This window comes from Neodiprion fabricii, chromosome 1 (assembly GCF_021155785.1).
Source record: "Neodiprion fabricii isolate iyNeoFabr1 chromosome 1, iyNeoFabr1.1, whole genome shotgun sequence".
NCBI lineage: Eukaryota > Metazoa > Arthropoda > Insecta > Hymenoptera > Diprionidae > Neodiprion > Neodiprion fabricii.
Genome location: NC_060239.1, coordinates 12,655,457 through 12,674,850, shown reverse-complemented (window position 1 = coordinate 12,674,850; position 19,394 = coordinate 12,655,457). Strand labels below are relative to the sequence as shown.

At 40.4% G+C, this 19,394-nt stretch overlaps 2 long non-coding RNA genes across 4 annotated transcripts; one reads left to right on the top strand and one right to left on the bottom strand.

The window, feature by feature from the left end:
- The first annotated feature begins 1,189 nt into the window (after positions 1-1,189).
- On the top strand, positions 1,190-5,497 carry LOC124182542. 3 transcript variants are annotated; one of them, XR_006870804.1, is made up of 6 exons: positions 1,190-1,204; positions 1,943-1,972; positions 4,343-4,426; positions 4,533-4,608; positions 4,692-4,757; positions 5,111-5,497. It is a non-coding gene; the product is annotated as an uncharacterized LOC124182542 (long non-coding RNA). The 3 variants fall into 3 exon arrangements; XR_006870802.1 differs by lacking the exon at positions 1,190-1,204 and having other exon boundaries at positions 1,848-1,972; positions 5,111-5,496; XR_006870803.1 differs by lacking the exons at positions 1,190-1,204; positions 1,943-1,972 and adding an exon at positions 4,058-4,102 and having other exon boundaries at positions 5,111-5,496.
- A 10,833-nt stretch (positions 5,498-16,330) lies between these two features.
- Positions 16,331-17,601, bottom strand: LOC124182551. Its single transcript, XR_006870805.1, has 5 exons — positions 17,555-17,601; positions 17,231-17,314; positions 17,049-17,124; positions 16,900-16,965; positions 16,331-16,546 (listed from the first exon to the last, which is right to left on the bottom strand). It is a non-coding gene; the product is annotated as an uncharacterized LOC124182551 (long non-coding RNA).
- Positions 17,602-19,394: the final 1,793 nt, after the last annotated feature.

Below are 19,394 nucleotides of genomic sequence, written 5' to 3'. Positions count from 1 at the left end.
GGTCCGTTACCTAGTGAAACTTGAATTCCAGGACAAACACTCCGTGGTTCCTGCGCTCCAGGTACGTAACTGGTGAAACTCTGCTTCCAGGCCAAGCGCTCCGTGGTTGCTGCGCTCCAGGTCCGCTACGTGGTGAAATTCTACTTTCAGGACAAGCGCTTCGCAGTTTCTGTGCGCAAGGTCACTACCTAGCGAAACCCGACTTCCAGAACAAGCGTTCCGTAGTCCTGACTGTCCAGATTCTTGACCTGGTGACTTTTGACCTTCAGGGCTGATTAGCCGTAGTTTTCCAGTTTTTTGTAGCTCTCCATTGTTCCTGCGCTCCAGGTCCACAACATGGTAAAACTCGACTTCCAGGACAAGGACTCCGCGGTTCCTGCGCTCCAGGTCCGCTACCTGATGCAACTCGACTTCAGGGACAAGCGCTCAGTAGTTTCTGCGCGCCGGGTTCACTACACAGTGAAACTCGACTTCCAGAACAAGTGTTATGGCAAAGTATCGCTTCAACGCCAAAATTGGCCGATTCTATTCTACCACACTTATTTTTTTTTTTTTTTCTCTATCCTCACGTTTATTACAATACGTTCGCGTGTGCTTCGCCCAGCAACGGAGCTGTTGCGATGACCACGTTTAGTCCGAACCTATCTCTCAATCGAGGAACATGTATTAATAAATGAAGCATTATTTTACGTGTCGAGTATTCAGTTATCATTTGTTGCAACATTCCCAAGCATCCCTTCACTTCTCCCTCGCGTCATTCTCGAATTAAGGGTTCGCAGTTTTTCTCTAAACAACAAGCGCTCCGTAATTCTGACTGTCCAGGTCATTCACCTGGTGACTTTTGGCCTCCAGGACTAATTTTCAAGTTTACAAGTTTGATTATTGAAAACGTCACGTTTTGTACCATCAAACTAATATGCATGCTTCGGATGACATTTTGAATCGGAAAAAGAACCGAACGACCAGGATCAACAAATTGCAATTGCAATTGGGCAATAATCCTTACACAAAATTTTCGTTGTGTTCTGATACTGGAAATGAAAATTAGTATCCGAGGTATAACCCGAGGTGATTCGCGGTGGTCGTTCGATGTGGTTGAAAGTGGTGGGAGGTGGTCGCAGGTGGTTAGGGGTGGTTGCGGGTGATCAAGGTGGATGAGGAGGAGACCGAGGAGGAGCAGGACGAGAAAGATGAGAAAAACAAGGTGGATGAGGAGGACGAGGATTTGTGCACGGTGAGTAAATAACTTTCGTGATATATAATGGCAATTGTACTTCTATTTTACTAATATTTTTTTAACTCGTCACGGCTACAATAAATTATTTCGATTTATTTTTCGCGCAAGCCCAAATTCAGGGGCTGTCAATGCGATAATCAAATTTATTATAAAATCGATTAGTTAATGACTTACATTAATCCTTACACAATATTTTTGATGTGTTCTTATACTGAAAATATTTATTACTATTCAAGGTATAACCGGAGGTGGTTGGAGGTGGTTGTTGGAGGTGGTTGCAGCTGATCGAGGAGGAGGACGAAGAAGACGAGAACGAGGATTTCCGCACGGTGAGTAAAACATTTTTATAACATCAAATGGCAATTGTCATTATATTTTATCTACAATTTTTCAATCTTGTCACGTTTACAATTAATTATTTCAATTCATTTTTCGCTCATGCCCAAATTCAGTGGCTATCAGTGCGCTAGTAAAATTTCTACAATTTTCCATAATTTTCTCATAATCTTCTTGGTGAAATTTGTCAATACTAAAATTATAACAATCCTTACACAATATTTTTTATGTGTTCTAATATTTAAAATATTTATTACTATTCCAGGTGTAAGCCGAGGTGGTTATCGGTGGTTGTTGGAGGTGGTTGGCGGTGGTTGGCAGTGGTTGGAGGTGAACGAGGAGGAGAACGAGGAAGACGAGGAAACCAAGGTGGACGAGGATGATGAGGATTTGTGCACTGTGAGTATAACATTCTTAAGTAACGAATAGAGTAGGAGTAGAAGTGGAAATAGGAGTAGGAGTAGGAGTAGAAGTTGGAGTTGGAGTGGGAAGGGGAGTGGAGGGGAGGGGCGGGAAGGGTATGAAAGGGGGGAGGGGTTTGGGGGAAGGGGGAGGGGAAGGGGGACGCAACTCCCAAGCTAGGAATGAGCGCACGCGCGCTGAGGTGCCGGGAGACCCCCCGAAGTTATGCTTCGGTGGTTCCGGGGAGTCTCTCATCCCCTACCAGAGTGGCCGGTGGGTTTTTAGTGGGGGCGGGTCCCACACTACCCTGTGTTTCTTGCGTGAAACACAGGGTGTGCATAAGGCACTTTCCCATCGAGAGAGAAGAAAAAAAAAAAAGGGTAGGGTAGGGTAGGGTAGGGTAGCGTCCCCTATCCTCCCCTCCCCACCCCGCCCACCCTGCCTCCCCTTCCCACACCCCACAAAAATATTTCAAACTTGTCATGTTTACATTTTGAAATGTCCTACCATTTCCGAACACCTCTAACCATCCTATTTACCTATATTACTAGATTAGCTATGATATGAAAAGAGAAGAATTATTATTTCATTTCGAAATGGGATTCTATTCGACACGCGCTCGATGTATCCCATAACATTAATATTCAAAATTATTCCAACAACTTTTCATTTGCTCTCTCGATCTTGAATTTTCGTAGGCATATAATCGAAACGCTGTTCTAGCTAGTCGAGAGTGAAGTATCTACGTTGGGTAGGAGTTGGGTAGGAGTAGTTGGGTTGGGTTTTTCGAAAAGTATTCGGATGGAAAAAAATTCAGGGTAACTGTAATACATCGCGGATGCGCTAATTTTGAACGAGATGAAATGGATGCTTCGTATATGAGACAGTATTTAACGCTGCGTAGTGATTTAAAGACCTAAAACGGTGATAGGGAGAGAAAGAACGAAACTTCTTAACACTTCGAGTGTATTTTAACACACATTTGAAAGGTACGAGCAAAATTTTTCATCATCCAACTGTCGCAGAACGGCAGCGTTATTAGCTGACCCGTTAACCGAAGGATATATCTTCAGTCAACGGCTGACCATCGAAGGGCCTGGCCGCTTGAGTCTGGATCGGCAGGAGAGATGAGGTGTGTATTTCTTGTATGAAATGTGAAAGCTAAAATCATTATACATCATATCAGATCATCATACATCATACATCGTACATCATACATCATCATACATAGTATCAAAGTTCGAAACCATAGTTTGGATGTCGGATGTTCAGAAAGTGACGTCACCAATTCAAAATCAGCTAGCAGAATTCCTCAGTCTGGAAACAACCGCGCAGTAGAGCGGACGGATGAGAGTCGCGCTCCGCAAATTTCGAGTACCGGGTTCTCAACCTCCCGCATCCCGCGCTTCGAGTCCGCTACGCGTTGAAACTCGACTTCCAGGATAAGCGCTCCGTAGTTCCTGGTTCATGTTTTCAATAAATTATTTCAATTCGTTTTTCGCGCAACCCCAAATTCAGTAGCTGTCAGTGCGCTAATGAAATTTCTGTAACTTTATAATCTTCTCATAATCTTTTTGGTAAAATATGTCGATAAAAAATTATATTAAACCTTACACATTATTTTTGATTTGTTCTCATGCTGAAAATATTTATTAGTATTCGAGGTATAACTCGAGGTGGTTGGCGATGGTCGTTGGAGGTGGTTAGGGGTGGTTGCGGGTAATCAAGGTGATTCCGGAGGAGGGGGACGAGGATTTGTGCTCGGTGAGTTTAACGTATTGATAATATTCGATGGCAATTGTAATTATATTTCATCTAATCTTTTTCAGCCTTGTCATCTTTACAATAAATTATTTCAATTCATTCTTTGCGCAAGCACAAATTCAGTAGCTATAAATGCGCTAGTGAAATTTATTCTACTAGTAATCAATTAATTAATTATATTAATTCTTACACAATATTTTTGATGTGTTCTTATACTGAAAATCTTTATTATTATGGCAGGTATACCCGGGGTGGTTATCGGTGGTTGTTGGAGGTGGTTAGCGGTGGTTGGAGGTGGACGAGGAGGAGGACGAGAAAGACGAGGAGAACACGGTGGACGAGGAGGACGAGGATTTGTGCTCGGTGAGTAAAACACTTTTATCATATTTGATGGCAATTGTAATTACATTTTATCTAAAATATCTCAAACTTGTCATGTTTACTATAAATTATTTCAATTCATTTTTCGCGCGAGCACAAGTTCAGTGAATATGAATGCGCTAATAAAATTTATTATATAATTGATTAATTAATTAATTACATCAATCCTTACACAATATTGTTCATGTGTTCTTATACGGGAAATATTTATTACTGTTCCAGGTATAACACGAGGTGGTTAGCGGTCGTCGTTGGAGGTGGTTTGAGGTGGTTACGGGATGGTTGCGGGTGATCGAGGATTCCAAGGTAGGCATCTTAGATTTACGAGCAAAGTCTGATTAGTACTTTGTCAATCTTGTGAGACCTATGAGATAAGTTCCTAACCAGACAAAAATATATTGAAAATTTACAGTATTTGACAACAGTGATACCTTATCACATGGACAATGGCCCACCTCATAATCAAGCTTTACAAGTCCTCACTAGGAGTAAGTTTTACAAGTTCTTGGTAACAGTACCAACAATTACTTAATAACTTCATTCGAAATTAATAATATGTTTTTGTTTTCAGTATTAAAGGCTATTAATCAGGATAGTCCAACGGTGCCCACATTATTAACGGACTACATATTGAAAGGTGGGTTGATTTCTTTCACCTTGTCTTGAATCCGTGCGAGATAAACACTTGTATATTTCACGGTCCAGTTATTATCATGAGGTTGAAGTTCGTAATGTTATTCAAGCGATGAATTTTTAGAAAAACTTGGAATACAACTTCAGGATTGTCTGAAAATAAGTAAACCGTAATAAACCAAATAGTAATCATATCAAGTTATCAGTAATAAGCAATTGCGGGTAAATTATTAGCTTACTTTTGTGAATATTTATGAATATAGTCTCTATGAATGTTCATTGTTGGTGTATAAGGTCTGGCAACGTACCTACTTTCTGTGAGACATGTTGAAGATTTTTAACATAATTATGTTTCAGTTCTGTGCCCCACCTACTGATCCACTGGTACATATCCTCCGACGTGACATCGCTCTACTACGTATATAGAAGAAAGGATTTATTAAGATGCAAATTGCTCCTCTCTTCTTGCCATTGTGCTTTCAGCCATTGTTGTGCTGTGTGTTTAAAATTTAGGACAGTATATAATATAGAATAACAGGTACAGTTACGAATATAGCACTACAATAAATCTTAGAGAAATGAGCTCTCATTGAGATTTCTCTGTATTTATAACTCGACGCGAGAAGGCAAAAATCAATGTAATGCCATCTGTAAGGTAATTTGACTCGTGTTTACACAACGAGAACTCGTTGGGCATTTTGCGGTGAAATTTGAAAAATTGTTGTACAAGAAATTAAATAACTATAAAAATGGATAAAAAATATTATCTCTAATTGTGAATGTAGCTAATACAGCTTTAACCGTATATTGATTATGTTAATGATCTATTGTTACAAGATCGGAATTAGATAAGCTCTCTAAATACTCTTTTCTAGACTATTAATTTATATCACGTATATGTATACTATGATTACCCTTGCCACGTTTTATGTTGCGCTTGTGTAATTTGTATATTATTAACCTTACGTTTTACTCTATTTGCGACAAGTTGCGAGTGTTTCTAATTTCTTGGCAATTATTTATGTACATGTATGTGTATATATGTATATGTATACTTATGCATGAGTATATACATATCTGCACACATTTAAAACTAGATTTTTACAATAAACACAGAGGTTTTAGTATATTCACATACGGATTTCTGTGTATAGGTATACTTGAACTAAAATATCCTTATCTCTAACACGGAGTACTTCGTAATTCGCATTTGTTCTTGTAACCCAATGTCCTGCATACGATGGCAAAAATCGAGATCCAACTTAATTGAGTCTCAAAGCCCTGTTGACATAAAAGCAGCTATTTGATAGAAATTATAGTTTATAGTTTACACAGCCCATTGCATGATATTTGATTATAAATACATATGATTCAATGTATTTAGGAATAATTTATCAAATATACAGAGATCATGTGCAAATAATAAATGAATTCGACCGCAGTTTGATGTATTCATTAGAGCTTTAACAATAAATTTAAGCTTTGTTACTTCTTTTATTTTATCATGGATAATCTAAAACATTTCTGACTATTCCTGCTGTGGAAGCATGGGGATTAAACCAAATGTAGCAAAAGATTAGAAACAGTGTATGTAGAGTACGGGTATTTTTCTAATAATGCAAACACGTGCCGCTAGCTTAGTTTTGACACATCTAGAATACCACGCCTTGCGAATTAGCTTTCCAGACGGAGATGAATGATGAATTTTAAGGACTGCATCATCGTTGTTGAATACTCTATGCCTCATGGGAAACGAAAATCTGTAACGATAAAATTGATGCACCCGATCATCGTCGACTTTAACTTATAAAATGTCCTACCATTTTCGAACACCTCCTACCTCCCCCTGCCACCTCCGACCATCAATGGCCACTTTCGACCACCCCCTATCACCTTCTGCCAGCGCCGACCACCTCCAACCATGCTATTTACCTATATTACTGGATTAGCTATGATATGAAAAGAGAAGAATTATTCATTTCGAAATGGGATTCTATTCGACGCGCACTCGATGTATTCCATAACATTAGTATTCATAATTATTCCAACAACTTTTCATTTGCTCTTTCGATCTTGAATTTTCATAGGCATAGAACCGAAACGCTGTTTTAGCTGGTCGCAAATGAAGTATCTGCGTTGGGTGGAGGAGCAGAATTTATTTTTCGAAAAGTATTCGGATGGAAAAAAATTCAGAGTAACTGTAATACATCACGGATGCGCTAATTTTGAACGAGATGAAATGGATGCTTCGTATATGAGACAGTATTTAACGCTGCGTAGTGATTTAAAGACCTAAAACGGTGATAGGGAGAGAAAGAACGAAGCTTCTTAACACTTCGAGTGTATTTTAACACACATTTGAAAGATACGAGCAAAATTTTTCATCATCCAACTGTCGCAGAACGGCAGCGTTATCAGCTGACCCGTTAACTGAAGGATATATCTTCAGTCAACGGCTGACCATCGAAGGGCCTGGCCGCTTGAGTCTGGAATCGGCAGGAGAGATAAAGTGTGTATTTCTTGTATGAAATGTGAAAACTAAAATCATTGTACATCATATCATATCATCATACATCATACATCGTACATCATACATCATACATCATCGTACCTAGTATTACAGTTCGAAACCAAAGTTTGAATTTTCGGATGTTCGGAAAGTGACGTCACCAATCTAAAATCGGCTAGTCGAGTTCCTCAGTCTGGTAACAACCGCGCAGTAGAGCGGACCGTTGAGAGTCGCGCTCCGCAAATTTCGAGTACCGGGTTCTCAACCTCTCGGATCCGCGCTTCGGGTCCGCTACGTATTTCGAGTACCGGGTTCTCACCCTCCCGGATCCCGCGCTTCGGGTCCGCTACGCGGTGAAACTCGACTTCCAGGATAAGCGCTCCGTGGTTCCTGATTCATGTTTACAATAAATTATTTCAATTCGTTTTTCGCGCAACCCCAAATTCGGTAGCTGTCAGTCCGCTAATGAAATTTCTCGACTTCCAGGATAAGCGCTCCGTGGTTCCTGATTCATGTTTACAATAAATTATTTCAATTCGTTTTTCGCGCAACCCCAAATTCGGTAGCTGTCAGTCCGCTAATAAAATTTCTCGACTTCCAGGACAAGCGCTCCGTGGTTCCTGGTTCATGTTTACAATAAATTATTTCAATTCGTTTTTCGCGCAACCCCAAATTCGGTAGCTGTCAGTCCGCTGATAAAATTTCTCGACTTCCAGGACAAGCGCTCCGTGGTTCCTGATTCATGTTTACAATAAATTATTTCAATTCGTTTTTCGCGCAACCCCAAATTCGGTAGCTGTCAGTCCGCTAATAAAATTTCTCGACTTCCAGGACAAGCGCTCCGTGGTTCCTGGTTCATGTTTACAATAAATTATTTCAATTCGTTTTTCGCGCAACCCCAAATTCGGTAGCTGTCAGTCCGCTGATAAAATTTCTCGACTTCCAGGACAAGCGCTCCGTGGTTCCTGATTCATGTTTACAATAAATTATTTCAATTCGTTTTTCGCGCAACCCCAAATTCGGTAGCTGTCAGTCCGCTAATAAAATTTCTCGACTTCCAGGACAAGCGCTCCGTGGTTCCTGGTTCATGTTTACAATAAATTATTTCAATTCGTTTTTCGCGCAACCCCAAATTCGGTAGCTGTCAGTCCGCTGGTAAAATTTCACGACTTCCAGGACAAGCGCTCCGTGGTTCCTGGTTCATGTTTACAATAAATTATTTCAATTCGTTTTTCGCGCAACCCCAAATTCGGTAGCTGTCAGTCCGCTGATAAAATTTCTCGACTTCCAGGACAAGCGCTCCGTGGTTCCTGGTTCATGTTTACAATAAGTTAGTTCGATTCGTTTTTCGCGCAACCCCAAATTCGGTAGCTGTCAGTCCGCTAATAAAATTTCTCGACTTCTAGGACAAGCGCTTCGTGGTTCCTGGTTCATGTTTACAATAAATTATTTCAATTCGTTTTTCGCGCAACCCCAAATTCGGTAGCTGTCAGTCCGCTGATAAAATTTCTCGACTTCCAGGACAAGCGCTCCGTGGTTCCTGGTTCATGTTTACAATAAGTTAGTTCGATTCGTTTTTCGCGCAACCCCAAATTCGGTAGCTGTCAGTCCGCTAATAAAATTTCTCGACTTCTAGGACAAGCGCTTCGTGGTTCCTGGTTCATGTTTACAATAAATTATTTCAATTCGTTTTTCGCGCAACCCCAAATTCGATAGCTGTCAGTCCGCTGATAAAATTTCTTGACTTCCAGGACAAGCGCTCCGTGGTTCCTGATTCATGTTTACAATAAATTATTTCAATTCGTTTTTCGCGCAACCCCAAATTCGATAGCTGTCAGTCCGCTGATAAAATTTCTCGACTTCCAGGACAAGCGCTCCGTGGTTCCTGATTCATGTTTACAATAAGTTATTTCAATTCGTTTTTCGCGCACGCCCAAATTCAGTAGCTGTCGGTGCGCTAATAAAATTTCTATAACTTTACAATCTTCTCATAATCTTTTTGGTAAAATACGTCGATAAAAAAATTATATCAAACCTTACACATTATTTTTGATTTGTTCTCACGCTGAAAATATTTATTAGTATCCGAGGTATAACCTGAGGTGGTTGAAGGTGGTCGGAGGTGGACGAGGAGGAGGACGAGGAGGACGAGGATTTGTGCTGGGTGAGTAAAACACTTTTATAATATTTCATGGCAATTGTAATTATATTTCGTCTGAAATATTACAAACTTGTCACGTTTACAATAAATTATTTCAATTCATTTTTCGTGCAAGCACATATTCAATCGCTATGAATAATCTTACACAATTTCTTATATTATCAATTAATTGATTAATATTCTTATGATATTTGGTGGCAATTGTAATTATATTTCATCTGAAATATTACAAACTTGTCACGTTTACAATAAATTATTTCAATTCATTTCTCGTGCAAGCACATATTCAGTAGCTATGAATAATCTTGTACAATTTATTATATTATTAATTAATTGAATAATTACATCAATCCTCTCACAATATTTTTGATGTGTTCCTATACTAAAAATATTCATTACTATTCCAGGTATCACCAGAGGTGGTCGGAGGTGGACGAGAAGGAGGACGAGCTGGACGAGGAGGAGGACCAGGTGGACGAGGAGGAGGACGAGGTGGACGAGGAGGAGGCGGGGTGGGTCGTGGGAGAGGACCTCTCCTCTCCTCAGAGGAGGGGAGGGGGAGGGGCAGGGAAGGGGAAGAGGTGGGCGGGGCGTGGGAAGGGACGGGAAGGGACGGGAAGGGGAGGGGAGGGGCGGGGAGGGGCGGGGAGGGGAGGGGAGGGAGGGAGGAAGGAAGGGCGGGTGGGCGGGAGGGAGGGAGGGCGGGAGGGTGGGAGGGAGGGCGGGTGGGTGGGCACGGGGCGGAGGGGGGGGGGGGGGTATACTGCTCTATTAACTCTAACGGGCTTGCATCGACATCCGTCCTCCACTCTCTCCCTCCCGCCCTCCCGCCCTCCCTCCCTCCCTCCCTTCCTCCCTCCCTCCCTCCCTCCCTCCCTCCCTCCCTCCCTCCCTCCCTCCCTCCCTCCCTCCCTCCCTCCCCTCCCCTCCCCTCCCCTCCCCTCCACTCCCCTCCCCTTCCCGTCCCTTCCCCCGCCCCACCCACCTCTTCCCCTTCCCTGCCCCTCCCCCTCCCCTCCTCTGAGGAGAGGAGAGGTCCTCTCCCACGACCCACCCCGCCTCCTCCTCGTCCACCTCGTCCTCCTCCTCGTCCACCTGGTCCTCCTCCTCGTCCGCCTCCGACCACCTCTGGTGATACCTGGAATAGTAATGATTATTTTTAGTATAGGAACACATCAAAAATATTGTGAGAGGATTAATGTAATTAATCAATTAATTAATGATATAATAAATTGTACAAGATCATTCATAGCTACTGAATATGTGCTTGCACGAGGAATGAATTGAAATAATTTATTGTAAACGTGACAAGTTTGTAATATTTCAGATGAAATATAATTACAATTGCCACCAGATATTATAAGAATATTAATTAATTAATTAATAATATAATAAATTGTATAAGATTATTCATAGCTACTGAATATGTGCTTGCACGAAAAATGAATTGAAATAATTTATTGTAAACGTGACAAGTTTGTGATATTTCAGACGAAATATAATTACAATTGCCATGAAATATTATAAAAGTGTTTTACTCACCCAGCACAAATCCTCGTCCTCCTCGTCCTCCTCCTCGTCCACCTCCGACCACCTTCAACCACCTCAGGTTATACCTCGAATACTAATAAATATTTTCAGCGTGAGAACAAATCAAAAATAATGTGTAAGGTTTGATATAATTTTTTTATCGACGTATTTTACCAAAAAGATTATGAGAAGATTGTAAAGTTATAGAAATTTTATTAGCGCACCGACAGCTACTGAATTTGGGTGTGCGCGAAAAACGAATTGAAATAATTTATTGTAAACATGAACCAGGAACCACGGAGCGCTTGTCCTGGAAGTCGAGAAATTTTATTAGCGGACTGACAGCTACCGAATTTGGGGTTGCGCGAAAAACGAATTGAAATAATTTATTGTAAACATGAACCAGGAACCACGGAGCGCTTGTCCTGGAAGTCGAGAAATTTTATTAGCGGACTGACAGCTACCGAATTTGGGGTTGCGCGAAAAACGAATTGAAATAATTTATTGTAAACATGAACCAGGAACCACGGAGCGCTTGTCCTGGAAGTCGAGAAATTTTATTAGCGGACTGACAGCTACCGAATTTGGGGTTGCGCGAAAAACGAATTGAAATGATTTATTGTAAACATGAATCAGGAACCACGGAGCGCTTGTCCTGGAAGTCGAGAAATTTTATCAGCGGACTGACAGCTACCGAATTTGGGGTTGCGCGAAAAACGAATTGAAATAATTTATTGTAAACATGAACCAGGAACCACGGAGCGCTTGTCCTGGAAGTCGTGAAATTTTACTAGCGGACTGACAGCTACCGAATTTGGGGTTGCGCGAAAAACGAATTGAAATAATTTATTGTAAACATGAATCAGGAACCACGGAGCGCTTGTCCTGGAAGTCAAGAAATTTTATCAGCGGACTGACAGCTATCGAATTTGGGGTTGCGCGAAAAACGAATTGAAATAATTTATTGTAAACATGAATCAGGAACCACGGAGCGCTTGTCCTGGAAGTCAAGAAATTTTATCAGCGGACTGACAGCTATCGAATTTGGGGTTGCGCGAAAAACGAATTGAAATAATTTATTGTAAACATGAACCAGGAACCACGGAGCGCTTGTCCTAGAAGTCGAGAAATTTTATTAGCGGACTGACAGCTACCGAATTTGGGGTTGCGCGAAAAACGAATCGAACTAACTTATTGTAAACATGAACCAGGAACCACGGAGCGCTTGTCCTGGAAGTCGAGAAATTTTATCAGCGGACTGACAGCTACCGAATTTGGGGTTGCGCGAAAAACGAATTGAAATAATTTATTGTAAACATGAACCAGGAACCACGGAGCGCTTGTCCTGGAAGTCGAGAAATTTTATCAGCGGACTGACAGCTACCGAATTTGGGGTTGCGCGAAAAACGAATTGAAATAATTTATTGTAAACATGAACCAGGAACCACGGAGCGCTTGTCCTGGAAGTCGTGAAATTTTACCAGCGGACTGACAGCTACCGAATTTGGGGTTGCGCGAAAAACGAATTGAAATAATTTATTGTAAACATGAACCAGGAACCACGGAGCGCTTGTCCTGGAAGTCGAGAAATTTTATTAGCGGACTGACAGCTACCGAATTTGGGGTTGCGCGAAAAACGAATTGAAATAATTTATTGTAAACATGAATCAGGAACCACGGAGCGCTTGTCCTGGAAGTCGAGAAATTTTATCAGCGGACTGACAGCTACCGAATTTGGGGTTGCGCGAAAAACGAATTGAAATAATTTATTGTAAACATGAACCAGGAACCACGGAGCGCTTGTCCTGGAAGTCGAGAAATTTTATTAGCGGACTGACAGCTACCGAATTTGGGGTTGCGCGAAAAACGAATTGAAATAATTTATTGTAAACATGAATCAGGAACCACGGAGCGCTTGTCCTGGAAGTCGAGAAATTTTATCAGCGGACTGACAGCTACCGAATTTGGGGTTGCGCGAAAAACGAATTGAAATAATTTATTGTAAACATGAACCAGGAACCACGGAGCGCTTGTCCTGGAAGTCGAGAAATTTTATCAGCGGACTGACAGCTACCGAATTTGGGGTTGCGCGAAAAACGAATTGAAATAATTTATTGTAAACATGAACCAGGAACCACGGAGCGCTTGTCCTGGAAGTCGAGAAATTTTATCAGCGGACTGACAGCTACCGAATTTGGGGTTGCGCGAAAAACGAATTGAAATAATTTATTGTAAACATGAACCAGGAACCACGGAGCGCTTGTCCTGGAAGTCGTGAAATTTTACCAGCGGACTGACAGCTACCGAATTTGGGGTTGCGCGAAAAACGAATTGAAATAATTTATTGTAAACATGAACCAGGAACCACGGAGCGCTTGTCCTGGAAGTCGAGAAATTTTATTAGCGGACTGACAGCTACCGAATTTGGGGTTGCGCGAAAAACGAATTGAAATAATTTATTGTAAACATGAATCAGGAACCACGGAGCGCTTGTCCTGGAAGTCGAGAAATTTTATCAGCGGACTGACAGCTACCGAATTTGGGGTTGCGCGAAAAACGAATTGAAATAATTTATTGTAAACATGAACCAGGAACCACGGAGCGCTTGTCCTGGAAGTCGAGAAATTTTATTAGCGGACTGACAGCTACCGAATTTGGGGTTGCGCGAAAAACGAATTGAAATAATTTATTGTAAACATGAATCAGGAACCACGGAGCGCTTGTCCTGGAAGTCGAGAAATTTTATCAGCGGACTGACAGCTACCGAATTTGGGGTTGCGCGAAAAACGAATTGAAATAATTTATTGTAAACATGAACCAGGAACCACGGAGCGCTTGTCCTGGAAGTCGAGAAATTTTATTAGCGGACTGACAGCTACCGAATTTGGGGTTGCGCGAAAAACGAATTGAAATAATTTATTGTAAACATGAATCAGGAACCACGGAGCGCTTATCCTGGAAGTCGAGAAATTTCATTAGCGGACTGACAGCTACCGAATTTGGGGTTGCGCGAAAAACGAATTGAAATAATTTATTGTAAACATGAATCAGGAACCACGGAGCGCTTATCCTGGAAGTCGAGTTTCACCGCGTAGCGGACCCGAAGCGCGGGATCCGGGAGGGTGAGAACCCGGTACTCGAAATACGTAGCGGACCCGAAGCGCGGATCCGAGAGGTTGAGAACCCGGTACTCGAAATTTGCGGAGCGCGACTCTCAACGGTCCGCTCTACTGCGCGGTTGTTACCAGACTGAGGAACTCGACTAGCCGATTTTAGATTGGTGACGTCACTTTCCGAACATCCGAAAATTCAAACTTTGGTTTCGAACTGTAATACTAGGTACGATGATGTATGATGTATGATGTACGATGTATGATGTATGATGATATGATATGATGTACAATGATTTTAGTTTTCACATTTCATACAAGAAATACACACTTTATCTCTCCTGCCGATTCCAGACTCAAGCGGCCAGGCCCTTCGATGGTCAGCCGTTGACTGAAGATATATCCTTCAGTTAACGGGTCAGCTGATAACGCTGCCGTTCTGCGACAGTTGGATGATGAAAAATTTTGCTCGTATCTTTCAAATGTGTGTTAAAATACACTCGAAGTGTTAAGAAGCTTCGTTCTTTCTCTCCCTATCACCGTTTTAGGTCTTTAAATCACTACGCAGCGTTAAATACTGTCTCATATACGAAGCATCCATTTCATCTCGTTCAAAATTAGCGCATCCGTGATGTATTACAGTTACTCTGAATTTTTTTCCATCCGAATACTTTTCGAAAAATAAATTCTGCTCCTCCACCCAACGCAGATACTTCATTTGCGACCAGCTAAAACAGCGTTTCGGTTCTATGCCTATGAAAATTCAAGATCGAAAGAGCAAATGAAAAGTTGTTGGAATAATTATGAATACTAATGTTATGGAATACATCGAGTGCGCGTCGAATAGAATCCCATTTCGAAATGAATAATTCTTCTCTTTTCATATCATAGCTAATCCAGTAATATAGGTAAATAGCATGGTTGGAGGTGGTCGGCGCTGGCAGAAGGTGATAGGGGGTGGTCGAAAGTGGCCATTGATGGTCGGAGGTGGCAGGGGGAGGTAGGAGGTGTTCGAAAATGGTAGGACATTTTATAAGTTAAAGTCGACGATGATCGGGTGCATCAATTTTATCGTTACAGATTTTCGTTTCCCATGAGGCATAGAGTATTCAACAACGATGATGCAGTCCTTAAAATTCATCATTCATCTCCGTCTGGAAAGCTAATTCGCAAGGCGTGGTATTCTAGATGTGTCAAAACTAAGCTAGCGGCACGTGTTTGCATTATTAGAAAAATACCCGTACTCTACATACACTGTTTCTAATCTTTTGCTACATTTGGTTTAATCCCCATGCTTCCACAGCAGGAATAGTCAGAAATGTTTTAGATTATCCATGATAAAATAAAAGAAGTAACAAAGCTTAAATTTATTGTTAAAGCTCTAATGAATACATCAAACTGCGGTCGAATTCATTTATTATTTGCACATGATCTCTGTATATTTGATAAATTATTCCTAAATACATTGAATCATATGTATTTATAATCAAATATCATGCAATGGGCTGTGTAAACTATAAACTATAATTTCTATCAAATAGCTGCTTTTATGTCAACAGGGCTTTGAGACTCAATTAAGTTGGATCTCGATTTTTGCCATCGTATGCAGGACATTGGGTTACAAGAACAAATGCGAATTACGAAGTACTCCGTGTTAGAGATAAGGATATTTTAGTTCAAGTATACCTATACACAGAAATCCGTATGTGAATATACTAAAACCTCTGTGTTTATTGTAAAAATCTAGTTTTAAATGTGTGCAGATATGTATATACTCATGCATAAGTATACATATACATATATACACATACATGTACATAAATAATTGCCAAGAAATTAGAAACACTCGCAACTTGTCGCAAATAGAGTAAAACGTAAGGTTAATAATATACAAATTACACAAGCGCAACATAAAACGTGGCAAGGGTAATCATAGTATACATATACGTGATATAAATTAATAGTCTAGAAAAGAGTATTTAGAGAGCTTATCTAATTCCGATCTTGTAACAATAGATCATTAACATAATCAATATACGGTTAAAGCTGTATTAGCTACATTCACAATTAGAGATAATATTTTTTATCCATTTTTATAGTTATTTAATTTCTTGTACAACAATTTTTCAAATTTCACCGCAAAATGCCCAACGAGTTCTCGTTGTGTAAACACGAGTCAAATTACCTTACAGATGGCATTACATTGATTTTTGCCTTCTCGCGTCGAGTTATAAATACAGAGAAATCTCAATGAGAGCTCATTTCTCTAAGATTTATTGTAGTGCTATATTCGTAACTGTACCTGTTATTCTATATTATATACTGTCCTAAATTTTAAACACACAGCACAACAATGGCTGAAAGCACAATGGCAAGAAGAGAGGAGCAATTTGCATCTTAATAAATCCTTTCTTCTATATACGTAGTAGAGCGATGTCACGTCGGAGGATATGTACCAGTGGATCAGTAGGTGGGGCACAGAACTGAAACATAATTATGTTAAAAATCTTCAACATGTCTCACAGAAAGTAGGTACGTTGCCAGACCTTATACACCAACAATGAACATTCATAGAGACTATATTCATAAATATTCACAAAAGTAAGCTAATAATTTACCCGCAATTGCTTATTACTGATAACTTGATATGATTACTATTTGGTTTATTACGGTTTACTTATTTTCAGACAATCCTGAAGTTGTATTCCAAGTTTTTCTAAAAATTCATCGCTTGAATAACATTACGAACTTCAACCTCATGATAATAACTGGACCGTGAAATATACAAGTGTTTATCTCGCACGGATTCAAGACAAGGTGAAAGAAATCAACCCACCTTTCAATATGTAGTCCGTTAATAATGTGGGCACCGTTGGACTATCCTGATTAATAGCCTTTAATACTGAAAACAAAAACATATTATTAATTTCGAATGAAGTTATTAAGTAATTGTTGGTACTGTTACCAAGAACTTGTAAAACTTACTCCTAGTGAGGACTTGTAAAGCTTGATTATGAGGTGGGCCATTGTCCATGTGATAAGGTATCACTGTTGTCAAATACTGTAAATTTTCAATATATTTTTGTCTGGTTAGGAACTTATCTCATAGGTCTCACAAGATTGACAAAGTACTAATCAGACTTTGCTCGTAAATCTAAGATGCCTACCTTGGAATCCTCGATCACCCGCAACCATCCCGTAACCACCTCAAACCACCTCCAACGACGACCGCTAACCACCTCGTGTTATACCTGGAACAGTAATAAATATTTCCCGTATAAGAACACATGAACAATATTGTGTAAGGATTGATGTAATTAATTAATTAATCAATTATATAATAAATTTTATTAGCGCATTCATATTCACTGAACTTGTGCTCGCGCGAAAAATGAATTGAAATAATTTATAGTAAACATGACAAGTTTGAGATATTTTAGATAAAATGTAATTACAATTGCCATCAAATATGATAAAAGTGTTTTACTCACCGAGCACAAATCCTCGTCCTCCTCGTCCACCGTGTTCTCCTCGTCTTTCTCGTCCTCCTCCTCGTCCACCTCCAACCACCGCTAACCACCTCCAACAACCACCGATAACCACCCCGGGTATACCTGCCATAATAATAAAGATTTTCAGTATAAGAACACATCAAAAATATTGTGTAAGAATTAATATAATTAATTAATTGATTACTAGTAGAATAAATTTCACTAGCGCATTTATAGCTACTGAATTTGTGCTTGCGCAAAGAATGAATTGAAATAATTTATTGTAAAGATGACAAGGCTGAAAAAGATTAGATGAAATATAATTACAATTGCCATCGAATATTATCAATACGTTAAACTCACCGAGCACAAATCCTCGTCCCCCTCCTCCGGAATCACCTTGATTACCCGCAACCACCCCTAACCACCTCCAACGACCATCGCCAACCACCTCGAGTTATACCTCGAATACTAATAAATATTTTCAGCATGAGAACAAATCAAAAATAATGTGTAAGGTTTAATATAATTTTTTATCGACATATTTTACCAAAAAGATTATGAGAAGATTATAAAGTTACAGAAATTTCATTAGCGCACTGACAGCTACTGAATTTGGGGTTGCGCGAAAAACGAATTGAAATAATTTATTGAAAACATGAACCAGGAACTACGGAGCGCTTATCCTGGAAGTCGAGTTTCAACGCGTAGCGGACTCGAAGCGCGGGATGCGGGAGGTTGAGAACCCGGTACTCGAAATTTGCGGAGCGCGACTCTCATCCGTCCGCTCTACTGCGCGGTTGTTTCCAGACTGAGGAATTCTGCTAGCTGATTTTGAATTGGTGACGTCACTTTCTGAACATCCGACATCCAAACTATGGTTTCGAACTTTGATACTATGTATGATGATGTATGATGTACGATGTATGATGTATGATGATCTGATATGATGTATAATGATTTTAGCTTTCACATTTCATACAAGAAATACACACCTCATCTCTCCTGCCGATCCAGACTCAAGCGGCCAGGCCCTTCGATGGTCAGCCGTTGACTGAAGATATATCCTTCGGTTAACGGGTCAGCTAATAACGCTGCCGTTCTGCGACAGTTGGATGATGAAAAATTTTGCTCGTACCTTTCAAATGTGTGTTAAAATACACTCGAAGTGTTAAGAAGTTTCGTTCTTTCTCTCCCTATCACCGTTTTAGGTCTTTAAATCACTACGCAGCGTTAAATACTGTCTCATATACGAAGCATCCATTTCATCTCGTTCAAAATTAGCGCATCCGCGATGTATTACAGTTACCCTGAATTTTTTTCCATCCGAATACTTTTCGAAAAACCCAACCCAACTACTCCTACCCAACTCCTACCCAACGTAGATACTTCACTCTCGACTAGCTAGAACAGCGTTTCGATTATATGCCTACGAAAATTCAAGATCGAGAGAGCAAATGAAAAGTTGTTGGAATAATTTTGAATATTAATGTTATGGGATACATCGAGCGCGTGTCGAATAGAATCCCATTTCGAAATGAAATAATAATTCTTCTCTTTTCATATCATAGCTAATCTAGTAATATAGGTAAATAGGATGGTTAGAGGTGTTCGGAAATGGTAGGACATTTCAAAATGTAAACATGACAAGTTTGAAATATTTTTGTGGGGTGTGGGAAGGGGAGGCAGGGTGGGCGGGGTGGGGAGGGGAGGATAGGGGACGCTACCCTACCCTACCCTACCCTACCCTTTTTTTTTTTTCTTCTCTCTCGATGGGAAAGTGCCTTATGCACACCCTGTGTTTCACGCAAGAAACACAGGGTAGTGTGGGACCCGCCCC